The sequence below is a fragment of the Pseudopipra pipra genome, chromosome 19 (assembly GCF_036250125.1).
Source record: "Pseudopipra pipra isolate bDixPip1 chromosome 19, bDixPip1.hap1, whole genome shotgun sequence".
Classification (NCBI taxonomy): Eukaryota; Metazoa; Chordata; class Aves; order Passeriformes; family Pipridae; genus Pseudopipra; species Pseudopipra pipra.
Window position 1 is genome coordinate 3,238,072 of NC_087567.1, and position 13,273 is coordinate 3,251,344.

Below are 13,273 nucleotides of genomic sequence, written 5' to 3' on the forward strand. Positions count from 1 at the left end.
ACCTGGCTTTGGGGAGAAACACAGGGGGTTTCTGCCTTCAGAGGGGAATTTGCAGAGCAGCTTCCCTGCAGTGAGATGGCACAGCTCAGGGAATCCTACTCGGTTATTCCCTCGTAGCTGCACAAATATCACATGAATTCAGAGAAAGGGATTTAAAAAACAAAACAAATCATTCCAGAGCTCATTTCAGCAGTGACTCCTTTGCATAAACAACTGCCACATATATTAGCTGTCCGAATGGCTCTGAAATCTCAGCTTTACACACCTGCCACGGCCTTGATTTAGTGTGTAACAAAACTCCAGATGTGCCTTCCCAAACTGCGCTGTCTTTCCACAGAGTGATGGAGGATTTCTGCCCATTTCTGGCTGCAGAAAACACAGCACTGCCATGTGCCAGCACTGAAGTGAGGGATCAGCCTGGGATAACCTGTGCTGCCCACTCCCACTGCATGCCACAGAAACACAGAGATACAGTGCTCTGCTGTGACACTTGGCAAAGTTCAAGTTGGTGACCAGTCCAGCTCCTCGGGTTCCTCCAGTGCTACCAATGCCAATGGGGAAAATATTTTCTCCTGACTCCCAAAGCCAGTTCCAGCTGAGAGCAGGAGTGTGTCACAGCTGTGTCAGTCCATGCTCCTGGCTAACTGGCTAACTGGGGTCAAGTGACCTTGGTCTCATTTTGCTGGTGGATTCAGGTGTTAAATGACCTATCAAAGGCACTGGACAAAGGAGGGATCCCAGTCCATGGGACACAACCTTTCTGATGAGTGCAAGAGGAAAGCTCCAGCTGCAGCCACAGATGCTCCTCCATCTCTGCTGAAGGTCCTGGTGGAGCACACATTCAGCAGGCAGAGCCACGGGCCCTGGGAATCTGTGTGATGCCTTTCAGGATCTGCCAGCTGGACAGCTGGGAGTGGCTTTGGGAAGGAAGTTAATTAATTTTGCCCTGGTTGTGTTTTTCTCCTTCCCTGACCAGGACTGGACCTCAGCAACTTGTGAATCCAAAGTTCTGAAGTGCCCTGCTCTGCATCACCAAGGCTCCAGGAGGGCACCCTGAGAAAGCACATCCATGAGGGATGAGTGTGGGCCCTGGGAGCTGCCAGAGGCAGGAGCTGACCCAGTGCTTTACTGAGCCAGGAGCATGGATTGCTGAAAATGTCATGACTGTCTGTTCTTCCCAGTGTCACCTGTGCCAAGAGATGCTGTGAGACACCAGCAGGCCTGTGAGACAGCAAATCACAGCACCACAGACCCAGCAGGCAGCAGTTGGAGAAATGCAAAGGAGAAATAAATGCAACAATTTTGGAGATAATCAATCAGTAGGAAACATTATCAAAAAACTCAGGCACAATCAGTATTTTGACCAAGATGATGCTAAAAAAAACCCCAACAAACTGGAGTTCAACAACGAGTTGTTCAGCACAGGAACAGCACCCTGGTGAAAGACCAAGATGTTGTGTTCACAGTGTCAGAACAGATTATTAAAATGGCCTGTAGAGTCCCACAGCTTGACACACTCTCCTCTCTCCTTTCTGTGAATGTTCTGCTCATGAATAATGTGAACTTGAAGGCATTCCTGACACAAACTGGGCTCGCAGCTCCATCCCACCACGATGCCTCTGCCTGGCCTCGGGGAGGTGTCTTGAGGTCTCAGAATGTCTCCAGAGGTTTGAGTCCTGGTCTTTGTGTCAAGACCATCATGTTCCTACTAGTAAGTGAGGAGGACAAATAGTGAAGTTTTGAGGCTGGTAACTTTTTTACAGGCAGGAAGAATTGCTGAGAAATGGGCAGGGTTAGGCAGAGACAGCAAGAGCTTCCTGACTTTGTTAGTGATGTGAATTACAGATGTTTAACTGGGAGATGGGTTATTATGGCCCATCTTGTGACTCTGAGAGTGCGGGTTCTGTTTCAGTGTATTAAACAAATCCTTTCTCAGATAATTGTATTTGAGCTGCTCTGAAACGAAATACCAGAAAGAAAAACCAATTTGGGTCATTTTGCCCAACCTGAAATGATTTTGTTAAAAGAAACATAAATGGAAATAAATTTAACACTTAAAAACCTTTGTCAAGTGAAGATTTGGGGTGTTTCACTTCCAAATGGAATATTTTAACTTTTTCTGTGGTTTTGGCCAGAGGTATTTCTTGCCAACTCTGGTGTAAGCTCTCAGAGAAATGTTTTTTGGCTTAAATCTGCCTTAAGCAGCAAATCTCAGGTTTAGAATATGACTTGGCCAACAAGCAGCAAAGGGATGCTTCTTGGACGTGAACAGCTCAGCACCCTGTGAGCATCAGAGCTGCTCCAGAGCCAGGCCCCTCAGGTACCCTCATCACTTTCCATGTGAAACCTGCACCACAGGAATGCTTTTTTTTCCTGGCAAGAATCAGTTCAACCAAGGATCAGCTCAACCTCTGTCAAAACTCTGTCCAAATCAAACTTTCCCCTTCAAGGCTTGTGAACTGTCAGCAGCGTTTGGTTTTACAGGCTTCTGGGTTTAAGCACGTGCATTGCTTGAACTGCCCAGCTCCATCAAAATCTGACAGCCAAAAATAACAGGAAGGCCCTTCAAATATTTTTTCTAGTTAATCCTAAACACAGATTAATGGTGCAGGAAAGAGGAAGAGATATTTGCAAGGGTTGCAGGTCAGTGGTGTTCTATCCAACATACAAGCTGTGGGACGTGTCAGCTGCGTGGAACCAGCGAGGTCTCAGCTTAGAATCACAGGACAGAATCACAGAAGGGTGATTCCATATGATCTCAGGTTGGCCACTGATGGAGTCACTCTGTCAGAGAAGGCCACTGGGTTGGTCAGACAGGATTTTTCCCCTGGAGAAGCTGTGCTGGCTGTCCCAAATCACCTCCCTGTCCTCCATGTGCCTCAGCAGAGCTTGTGGGAGGGTCTGTTCCATGATCTTCCCAGGCACAGAGGTGAGGCTGGCAGGGTGGTTGTTCCCAGGGTCCTCCTTTCCACCCTTTTTTAACACGGGGACAATGTTTTCCCTTTTTCAGTCACCTGGACTTCAACTGACTGCCAAGACTTTTCAAATATCCGGAGAGTGGCTTGACAACTCTCTCTTCAGGTCCTCAGGTGGTCACAAACCTGATGTTCTCTTACAGTGGGAGGGATTTTGCTCCCCCAGTCCCCACCCTGCTGTCCATCCACTGAGAGGTGTGGGGAGAGAGGTTGCCAGTGAAGACTGAGGCAAAAAATTGCTCAACCTTCTCCTTGTCTGTTGTTAGCAGTTTTCCAGCCTTGTTTATCAGGCAGTGCACCTTCTTTGACCTCCCTTTTCTGGCTGACACACCTATGGAAGCCTTTCTTTTATTCTCTGTATCCCCTGACAAGTTCAGCTCCAGCTTTGCCTTGACCTTCCTCACCCCATCCCTACACAATGGAACTACACCAAGTGCTTTTGAGCATCCACCTGCTGAGATGGCAACTCATCCAGAGCAAAAACAACTCAAAACCTTACACAAGATACCCTTGGAACGGGGCAAAGCCCTCACATCATCCCCTTGCTGGCTGAGCTGCCCAGGCAGCCTTTCTCACAGACTCCAATATGGTGAAAAATATTCAAGAATACACAAACAGAAAGCTCCAAGGGAAAAAAAAAACCTTTCTGACTACTGAAGTAATGATTTGACACTAACCAAATACAAATGCACAGATAGATTATTATCAGCTAATGGTCTGTTCCAAAGGCTGCTGAAATCAAAGTCAGCCTCCCCTTTGATCTCAGTATTTTCACTAGGTCAGGTTCCAAGTTTACAAACCATATTCTATAACAAAAGATGTTTCACAACACACATCCACCCATATGAAAGAAACCTATGTCTGGGAAGACCTTTTTTTTCCCCCCCTCAATGTTTTAAAGTTCTTCTGTAGACATTACTGTGCTGGTGTGAGTTTGGGGAGTTCACCTGGGGAGGAAGAACATCAACAGTCCTTCAAGCTGCTCCCTTCACCTGGCTGAAGAACCACACATATTATGGCAGGTATTGCTATAATATGTGTTCCCTGGGGCTCATATTATATCCAACTCTTTTGTAGCTCTTACCAGTAAATACCTTAGAGACAAACCCTCTTGGGCAGTGTTTGCAATTACACTTTTTAAGTTGCATTAACTTACTGAAGGTGTCAGGTTAGAACCATCCACTTTTGCCATCTATTGCCAAGGTACCTGTTTTTCTGTTGTTGCTACATTTTGACCTTAGTAACAGGATCCACAAGATGTGAGGAACACAGCTCAAGCAGGCTGAGTTTGCTAAACAAGAGAGGTCACAGAATCCCGGAATCATTTAGGTTGGAAAAGACCTCCAAGGTCCCCGAGTCCCCCCTGTGCCCCATCCCCACCTTGTCCCCCAGCCCAGAGCACTGAGTGCCACGGCCAGGCCTTCCTTGGACACCTCCAGGGCTGGGCACTCCAAACCTCCCTGGGCAGCCCCTGCCAAGGCCTGACCACCCTTTCCAGGAAGAAATTCCTCCTGATGTCTCTCAGGTACCATTCACATACAAAACCATGGAGACACCCTCAGATCTCGATTTAAGAGCTCTTATCTCTGCATTTAATGGACCGTTTTTTGACAGTTTTTTTGACTACAGGCTCACAAACAGAGTCTGCTGCAGACACACCTGAGTGCTGGTGTAAAACATCCAGGTTTACACACTACAAAAGGTTTGAAAGATCTTGAGCTCAGAGCTGATATGACCCTGTGGCTCTACACCTGCAATTCTCTCCTCAGCCCTCGTGGCAGAACAACCCTTTGTGGGTGAAGCCTTTGATTTTTTCCTTTGCTTTTCCCTTGCCAGAGCCTGGGAGAAAGGGATGCTGTTCTGACATCCCATCTGCAGCCCTGACTGTTGTCCATCAACCAAGAAAAACATCATAGCAGAACATTTGCTGGCTGACTTGTGGTTTCTGATCCAACTGGTTCCTGGTAAAATAAACCAGATTAGTTTTAACTAACACCAAGGACAGTTTTCAGAAGATAGGTAGCAATTTTAACCACACAGTTACCTGATGTCCAGGAAGATCTTAAGCCATTTTTTCAAACAAGGATTTAGAAACCTAAGGCAATTCATTTTTTTTTTTTAAATTATTACCCAAAATCTTGATGTAGATCTAGTAAAAGTCTCTTGCTGACCCATCTTCCTCCTTCAGATGGGAGGTTCTGTAGCAGCAGCTAATCCACTCCTAAAAACACAGCCTTTGCTCCAAAGCAGCATGTTCTGTTATAGTTTACACAGCTTTTGAACCACTTCATCCATGCTGTGCCCTGCAAGCCTATGTTCCATTCTTACTTAAATAAATGAGTTTGGACTGTGGAGAAGGGGCCAGATCCACATCATCACATGGGTCAGCAGAGCCCCAGAGCCTTGTTCAGCTGCTGCCTAACTCAGGAGATAATACATCTCTTTACCTCTTTAAACTGAATTTTCCAACCTGCCATTCCCTGAACACCCAGTGTTCAGCTTTGTGAATAACCAGGGATGTCTTTTTCTTGCTAATTAATGATAGTTCAGGACAGTCTGAAGCAGGATGGGGCCCTTCCCCTGCCCATCCCTGGGAGTTTGCAAAGGTCCACAGCACCCTGCAGCTACAACCAGCTGGGTCCTCCCCTCCTTCTCACTCAGTCCTGCCAGGCATCACAGCAAAAACAAGGGTTTGAGGAGCACAGGGAAGTGTCATGTGAACATTTTACAGCTTGATAAAGGGTTCAACAGCTGAACATCTGAGTGATGGAGGGAGAGTATCACGGTCCCTCCATCTGCTGTGGCAGCTGGATGTTGGAAGTAGAGAAGAAATCAGAAATTACCTCAAATCTTTGCATCTTTTATTAGAGTTGGAGTCATGTGGGGCACATACATCTTGTCTCTGGTTAGAAGGAAAGCCCCCCAGCTCTGCTGATTAATCCAGCCAGTCTAACTCAGCAGAAACACGAGCTCCCAATGCAGGATTTCTGTTGACAGCACAATAAGGAAGAGGGACAACACAGCCCAAACTTGCCTTTGAGCTGGTGGCTGTGATACACATCTTCAAAAATCTTGAATTATGCTCCCAGCCTAACTAGTTATCACATTCCTGGGTGGCTTTAAAGCCTCCAGTTTGAGTTTAACTGTAGGTAAAATGGGTAAGAGAGTGATCTACAGCACTGACCCCACCACCAAGGAGCTGAAGTGGTCAGGATTTCAGTGTGGCATCTCAGAGACAGGAGGTGCAATGTAGAAAATATCCAGGCTGCAATGGTAGAAAACATCCAGGTCTCCTCCTGCCATTTTGATATTTTGCTGCAAGATCTTTAACAAAACTGTTAGAAAACAGGAGTTGTCTTACCTGAAAAACACAAAGAATTCTTATTCTGGTTTTCCCCCTGAACTCTCTGACCTTTTCTCTGGAAGCAATGCCTGCTATCAAATGGAGAGAAAAGAAAAATTGTGATTTGAAGTGAAATGGATACAATTCTGATGTGGTTTCTTGGGTTTTTGAACTAAAAGGTGAAAAGAAAAATGTCTTTTCGTGAAATTGCAAGGTGCCAGTTGTTAAGGGCTTCTTTACACAACCATTTGAAATACACTGCAGCATCTAAAAATGAACCAAAACCACAACACAGCAGATGAAGGTGAGTCCAGCTGAAATTATTCCAGTGCTGGAAACCCATCAGCGCAGATTCCAATAAGAATATGAAAATATTCTGTGAAAAATGTTCACTAATGAGAGAACTTTCTTTTGCTCTTCCCTGCTCCCTCAAATGTCTTCACAAGACCAGCCCCCATTTCATGAAAAGATCTGTTTGCAGCGAGCACAGAACAGTTCACATCCACCCAAATTCGTCACTCGTGAAATCCTGGCTTTATATTTTTGTATTACAATTCCCCACTTAGCGCCCTGGGAATCCTCAATCACAGGTAATAGGTATTTAAGCAGCTTCCAGCATGAATGCAGAGTAAAAACGTGACAAACATTTTCAACCTGTCAACTTTGTCACAATCTACTGCTTTCCTTAATATCCTGGGCAATAAAAAAGAAGCCGCAGCCGCTCAGAAACCTCCGCTTCCATTTCGTGAAACAATTTGAGGTTTTGCAAATTGTTTTCACTTGGAGGCAAAAAAAAAAAAAAAAAAAAAATGAAACCAGGAGGTTCGAGAAGTTTTGGTTGAGAGGCAGCTGAGCCTCTTTCACAGCCCTTTTCAGATCAGAACCCCTGTTCCCCCTTTGCCTGTTTGTCATGCAGGCAACGTCCTGACCCGGGGGTTCAGTCTCTATTACACCACAACAACAGTTTCATTTTCCTCCAGAAGCAAAGCAATTTCAAAGCCTCAAAATGTTTCTAATTACGACTGTTGTTTATGAGTGTTACATGATCACTAGAGTATATATAAAGAACACTTGCAGTTTCCAGGAGTTTTTGAACTTCTGCCAGAATTTTATCCGTAAGCTCACACTGCAACCCCTTTTCCTTATCCACCTGGACCTGAGTTCCATCCTCCTGAAGCTCTGAAATAACGGATTTTTGCATAATACTTGGGCTGTGATTGAAAAAAACCCACCCCTCTGGTCAAAATATTTCATCCAGATCTAATTTATTATCCTCTGTAAATGCCCGTGGAGTGAACTCATCCTTCTTATTTGCCGAACTACTGACCCAATCGCTTTTTGTACCGCTGGATCAATTTTAGCTTAAATTGCTTTGTCTGCATAAATTACATCCCTTTGTGAACATGAGGGCTTCTGCCTCTGCCTACACAGAGCTTGCAGCATTCAAAAAGTTGATCCCTTAGTTTCAGAAATCTCTGGGGAAATGAGGCATTTTAGAGATGCAATTTAAGGCCCCAACCCTTTAAACGCTGTCTCATCTACTGTGTTGGGTGTTATTAGTCCCACTGAAATCAGCAGAAATATTTACATGAGCAAAGCTGGAGAGATGTGATAAATGTCTGCAGGATCAGGGCACGGATGCATCATGTCTTTGGGTGCAAAAGAAATTAGCTGTTGCATCTGTGGTCAGCAGAACTCAAGAGCTGGACTCGATGATCCTTCTGGGTCACTTCCAAATCAGAATATTCTGTGAAATCCGTGAAAACCTGGCTGCAAATGGAAAACAGGGAGGTTCATAGAAGGGATCAAACCATGGCCCTTCTGTCAGGTTGTCAAGGAAGAAGAAGCTCTGGGCTTTGAATCAGCCCAAAATTTCAAAGCGAAAATCAGCTGCAATTAATGTTCCCAGAGCTGCCTTCCCAAGTCCAAAATTACGTTCAAACGCATCTTTGCCTGATTTAAATCTCCAGGGATAAGTGACACATAGTGAGGTTGACACGTGAGATAGACACAGTGTCGCTCATCATCAGCTCGTTAACAAATTAATCAAAGCCCAGATAGGTCACTGTGCAGTTGCAGTTAATCACCTCACCACTCATCCCCATGAAGGGCCCGATTTCACTCACAAACCCAACTTCACACCCACTCTTCTCAGATCTGCTCTGATCTTGGGTTTCCCTGTAAAGTGTTTGACACCAGAAATAATGAGACACCTTTTCAATACTTCCCTTTCATACTCTGAATGTTAATTTGAGCCCCATCACTCATTAAAGAGGACAGTGTCTTATCTCCCACCCTCACAAGCTTGGGAGTCATTACAGAGCCTTAGATCAAACCCTTGATGAACACAAGGCATGGGAGGGTCCTGCAGGACCAAGAGCTAGACATGGCCAAAAATCCCTGATCCCAGACACCCTCAAAGGCTGGAGTGTGTTACAGCTGGGTCCACAGCCGGGATGTGCTGCTCCTGTTCAGGTACTTTGCAGAAATGAGGTTGGCAATCTCATAAGCCTTTTTGCAGAGATCTGGCTGTATATTTTCTTACTCCAGTGGGAAACACTGCAGAGAGAGAATTTCACCATCACTCCTGCTCCTGGTGTCGAGTAAAACTACAACATCCAGAGGAAGAGGGAAATACCAAAGCTGTTCAGTCTTTCTCCAGTCAATCCCCAGGGTTTGCCCAGGCTGGACTGCAGCTGGGTGGAAGAGCTTTGTCAAACCAGCTGACCCAATAAACTACACTTTCACACTAATTAGGTTTTCATTATCAGGGTGTCAAGAAACAGAGCACATTGAACAATTTATGCCCTGTGTGTGGGACAGCTTTCACTGGATAAACGATGGCAAGCCAGCTGTGAAGGAGGCCATCCTGCCTTCTGCTGCAAAAGTTACTGCTCCTCCTGAGCCATTCCTGGGGGTTTTGAAAAATTGAGAATGTTTTCATTTCTCAGGGATTTCAAAATTCAGCCTATATTTATGAAATATGCAGGATGATGTTTCCCTGCAAGTGACAACTGAAAATTAAGGCTGACATTAATCTTGATGCTTTCGGGCTGGTCAGTGGGGGAGGATTTTCCCTTAAACAGGAGGTGATTTGTGAGTTTGTTCAGCAGCCAAGACAACAACAAGGCAAAGGCTCAGGAATTTTCCCGAACAACATATTTGCTGCTTCATCTTCTTGTTTTAGCCCCTAAAACTCAGGTGATCCCCAGGCCCATCATCTCAACACTGTCTGAACTAATGCTGCTTCTCCTGATGGATTTGCCCTTCTCAGTGGCAAACAGTAAGAGGAAAGGATGCTGTTAGGGTTGTCCTTATGGCATGAAGCATGTCCTCTCCTGGAGAAGCTGCTGACCCGTGGGTGTGTGGCAGCTGCTGGACCCATGCACACAATGCTGGAGCCACCTGGAAGACACGTGGGATCTGCCCAGAGGTGTGAGCAGCTCTGGGATCTGGACAGAGCCCCACAGGGTCTCACTGTGGCTGAATCAAAGCCTCTTCCACCCACCAAGGTCTCACTCCTCTCTGGGCTGAGTTTTGCATTCTCCAGGGTCTGTAGGGAACAGGGTTTGGGAAGGCTTAGCTGCAAAGATAACACTGCACCAAAAATAGTTGGTTTGATCTGCATCACTTCCAGGTACCTCCAGTGAAAGAACTGCTGGTTTTAATGCCTTTCTTTCCCAAACTGCAGGGTAACAGCTGACCTTCCCATCCATTACAGCTGCACACCAGGCCCTCTCAGTGCTGCCTCAGACATGGGTTTCCAGCCTGTGGGGAGTATTTCTAACAAGCTCTGTCCAGCTCAGACCTGGCTCTAAATACAATTAAGCCTCAAGCCCAGCAGCGCCAGGATGAGCCTTTGCTTCATAACTACATTAAACACTAAATGGAGTGTGGAAGGGAAGAACAGGCATTAGTGTACTGGACACAGCCTCTGGAGGAGGTACTGGGCTCACAGGCTGCAGCCAGTGCTGCTTTAATTACCTGTTGTCCCAGCAAGGGGCTGTTGCTGGTGATGCTGAGGCTGACGCTGAGCTCCTGCTCCCAGCAGTCCCTCTTTCCCTGCACACAAGCTCTGCCTTTGCCAGGGTGGAAGCACTGCCAGTCAGGAGCACCGAGGGGAGGTGTTTTCAAATTCTAGGTCAGTATTTGTTAGTTTTAAGGAGGGCCCCAAGCTCTTCAAACAGGACTCTTCCTTCTGCTGACACCACCTATCCCCAAAGGGTTACACTACCCTGAGTGTATTTTTAACTTAAAAAGGGGAAAAAAACCATTCCTTGGCAGCAATTTGCCCGGATTCATCCTTTGTGCTGCAAGCCCAGAGCATGGTCCCAATTTAGGTCTCGGCAGGTCCTGGGGAATCCAACCCCCTTGTCCAAGCACTGTCCGTAACTCCAGAGCACACTGGAAGCCATGGGATGCTCAGATCATCCCCTGGCAGGACACGAAAGGCAACCTGTCCTGCAATTAGGGGAAGGCAGCTGGGAATGAGCTGCAATTGAGGGCAGTGCTGCCTGCCCAGAGTCCTGCCCTCCCGGGCACGGCCCCGGCCCTGCCGGCAGCACTCCGTGGGACAGCACACCACGGAGCTGCTATTTTTATGGGACCATAAAATAGTTACACTCGGTGTGTTACAGCATTTTGCGACTCCGTTTTTATGAACCCAAAATAGCAGCTTGCAGTTACTGCTCGGGATAAATTGCTACCACATTGGCCAATCGCTTTAATGCTCACCGTCAAAACAGCTGCTGCTAAATACAAGTAAATTACATTTTACTCCACTCTAAGGTTAGTTAGGAGGCCTTAAGTCCATCATTTCATCTAGTCTTTGCAAAGCATGTCCACTGAGTTGGAAAATGGGAGCTTATTTGATGCAAGGGTGGGGAGGGAAGCGATGCTCTGCAATTGGTGGCAGCATTTAAACTGGTTGTATTAAAGCAACATAGTTATGCTAATTCCCAGTGCTCCGACATCAAAACTACTTCAAAATATGAAATCCGCCTTAAAAATCATGATATTTTAACCTGAACTAAATTTGAGATTTCTTACTCAAATCTACCCTCCAATCCAAGCTTTTTTTCTAGCCAGGATTTCCCATATTGAGAACAACTACTGCTGCAGGAACAACAACATGGTGTGAAAGCTTCACATATTTCCCTGAATGGTAGATGGGATTTGACTAAATAGCTGAAAAAATGTATGTACTGAGTGTATGTATGTACACTTTGATGGCCATTCCTTTCTCTTCTAGTGAAACACTGCTTTAGAGAGCAGCAATCATGGCTTGCTAGGACAGCTTTGAGTCAAATCCCTTCGTTGGACATTTCCAACTCCTGCATTTCCACAGCTCAGTGTCACAGCAGGGGCTTTGCAGTGCTGCTCTGTCTTGTTGGCCTGGGCTGTTTCTCCTGTTTTCCTTCACATTCTGTTCTTTCCATGCTCCTGCACTGGTGCTGGCAGTGACTTCCCTTTGCACTGGCACCAGAGCAGTGGGTGCCCCCCAGGAATTCGCTGTTTATTTTGGGAGCAGTGCCTGTCGTCCTGGCCCGTGTCTTTTGGAGGCTGGGATTTCTTTGCCAGGAAAAGGGTGTTATTACCCACAGCAGCAAATGCCAAGCAGCAACTCCTGGCCCTCCTTGAGCCTCCAGCTTCCTTTGCTCCAAGCAAAACAGGGATTGAGAGGGGACTTACGCAAATTGCTGCTTGTCCGGCCTTTTTCTGGGCAAGTTTATGCACCAGTGCCAGTGTTTCAAACCTGTTGACTGCAGTCATAGGTGCTTACAAACATCCCCCAGCAGTGCCATTCCCTAATTTCCATCTGTTTTGCCCTGCCTATGCCCACAAGCACCTCAGCCCTGGCCTGTGTGGCCAGGGACAGCCTTGTCCCTGGCATCCCTGGCACCCAGGATCAGCACAGAGCTCCCCTCCACAACCAGCAAGGGTGGAAAACCTGACCTTTTCTCACCATGAGAAATCCTCAGCACACTCCAAGAGCTCCAAGCTTGTACATTTGCAAGGAGCATCCAGAGCTCCAAGCACAAACACACCTGTTGGAAGGGACACAGGTCCCCTTACTCTCTGGACTGAGCAGTTATCTACCAGGCAAGATCAAGGGCTCCTTTCTCAGAGTTCAGGGGATCTGTGATTGCTTAGCTGGAGTTTGTTTTCCTGGGCCAGTTGTCAGCACACACAGCTCAGGCTGCTTGGTGGAGTTTTTAAATGGACACAAACCATTGGTTAAAGGAAAAAAACACATTTGGACAAAAGAATCCCACCAACTCCTCCAACAGCCCAAGTGCTGGACTCAAGATCTGATGATTTATTTAAGCAATAACTATTTTAAGTGAGGTGCAGCTTCCCCTGCTCCAGGTACACATCCCTGCCCCACTCTGCACAGTGGGATCTGCCTCAGCTGAGGAAAACCCTGGAAAAGGAGGGTTCAGCCTCAGTCAGACCAAATCACCTGGCTGATGGGCTGAACTGCTCCCCAGACCTCATTTATAGGTCCATTTAAAAGCGAGGTGCTTCCACCACCTTCACTGCTGTCCTGGATTGCCACCACCATGCCCGAGGTCTGAGCTGTGCCTCCCTTGCTGGCAGGGTTTGGAGGGAGTGGGACACCATATCTCCAAGTTTTACAAAAATCCCATGGAGTGACAGTACGAGGAGTTGGTGTGGAGCTAATGCCAAGAGGGCTCTGCCCTCCAGCTTCATCACTCCTGAGGAGGAAACCAGGGCTGCCAGGAGCATGAAATGGCCAGTTCCCCCCAGGTCATGATTTGCTCTCCATCTGAACCCATAGGTAATGGATTTGGTTGAGCAGGACAGTATTAAATTATTATTCTTATTAAATGTTGGCAGAAGCTTGCAAAAATCTGACCTCATTCCAGGCACTTTGTAAAGGGCAAAGAATCCCCATTACTGGTGAAATGAGGAGCTAAAAAAACCCCCAAAA

At 46.6% G+C, this 13,273-nt stretch overlaps 1 long non-coding RNA gene across 1 annotated transcript; it reads left to right on the forward strand.

Annotated features, from left to right (window-relative positions):
- The first annotated feature begins 2,792 nt into the window (after positions 1-2,792).
- LOC135424778 (uncharacterized) lies at positions 2,793-4,968 on the forward strand. Its single transcript, XR_010435346.1, has 2 exons — positions 2,793-2,929; positions 4,812-4,968. It is a non-coding gene; the product is annotated as an uncharacterized LOC135424778 (long non-coding RNA).
- The last annotated feature ends 8,305 nt before the right edge of the window (positions 4,969-13,273 follow it).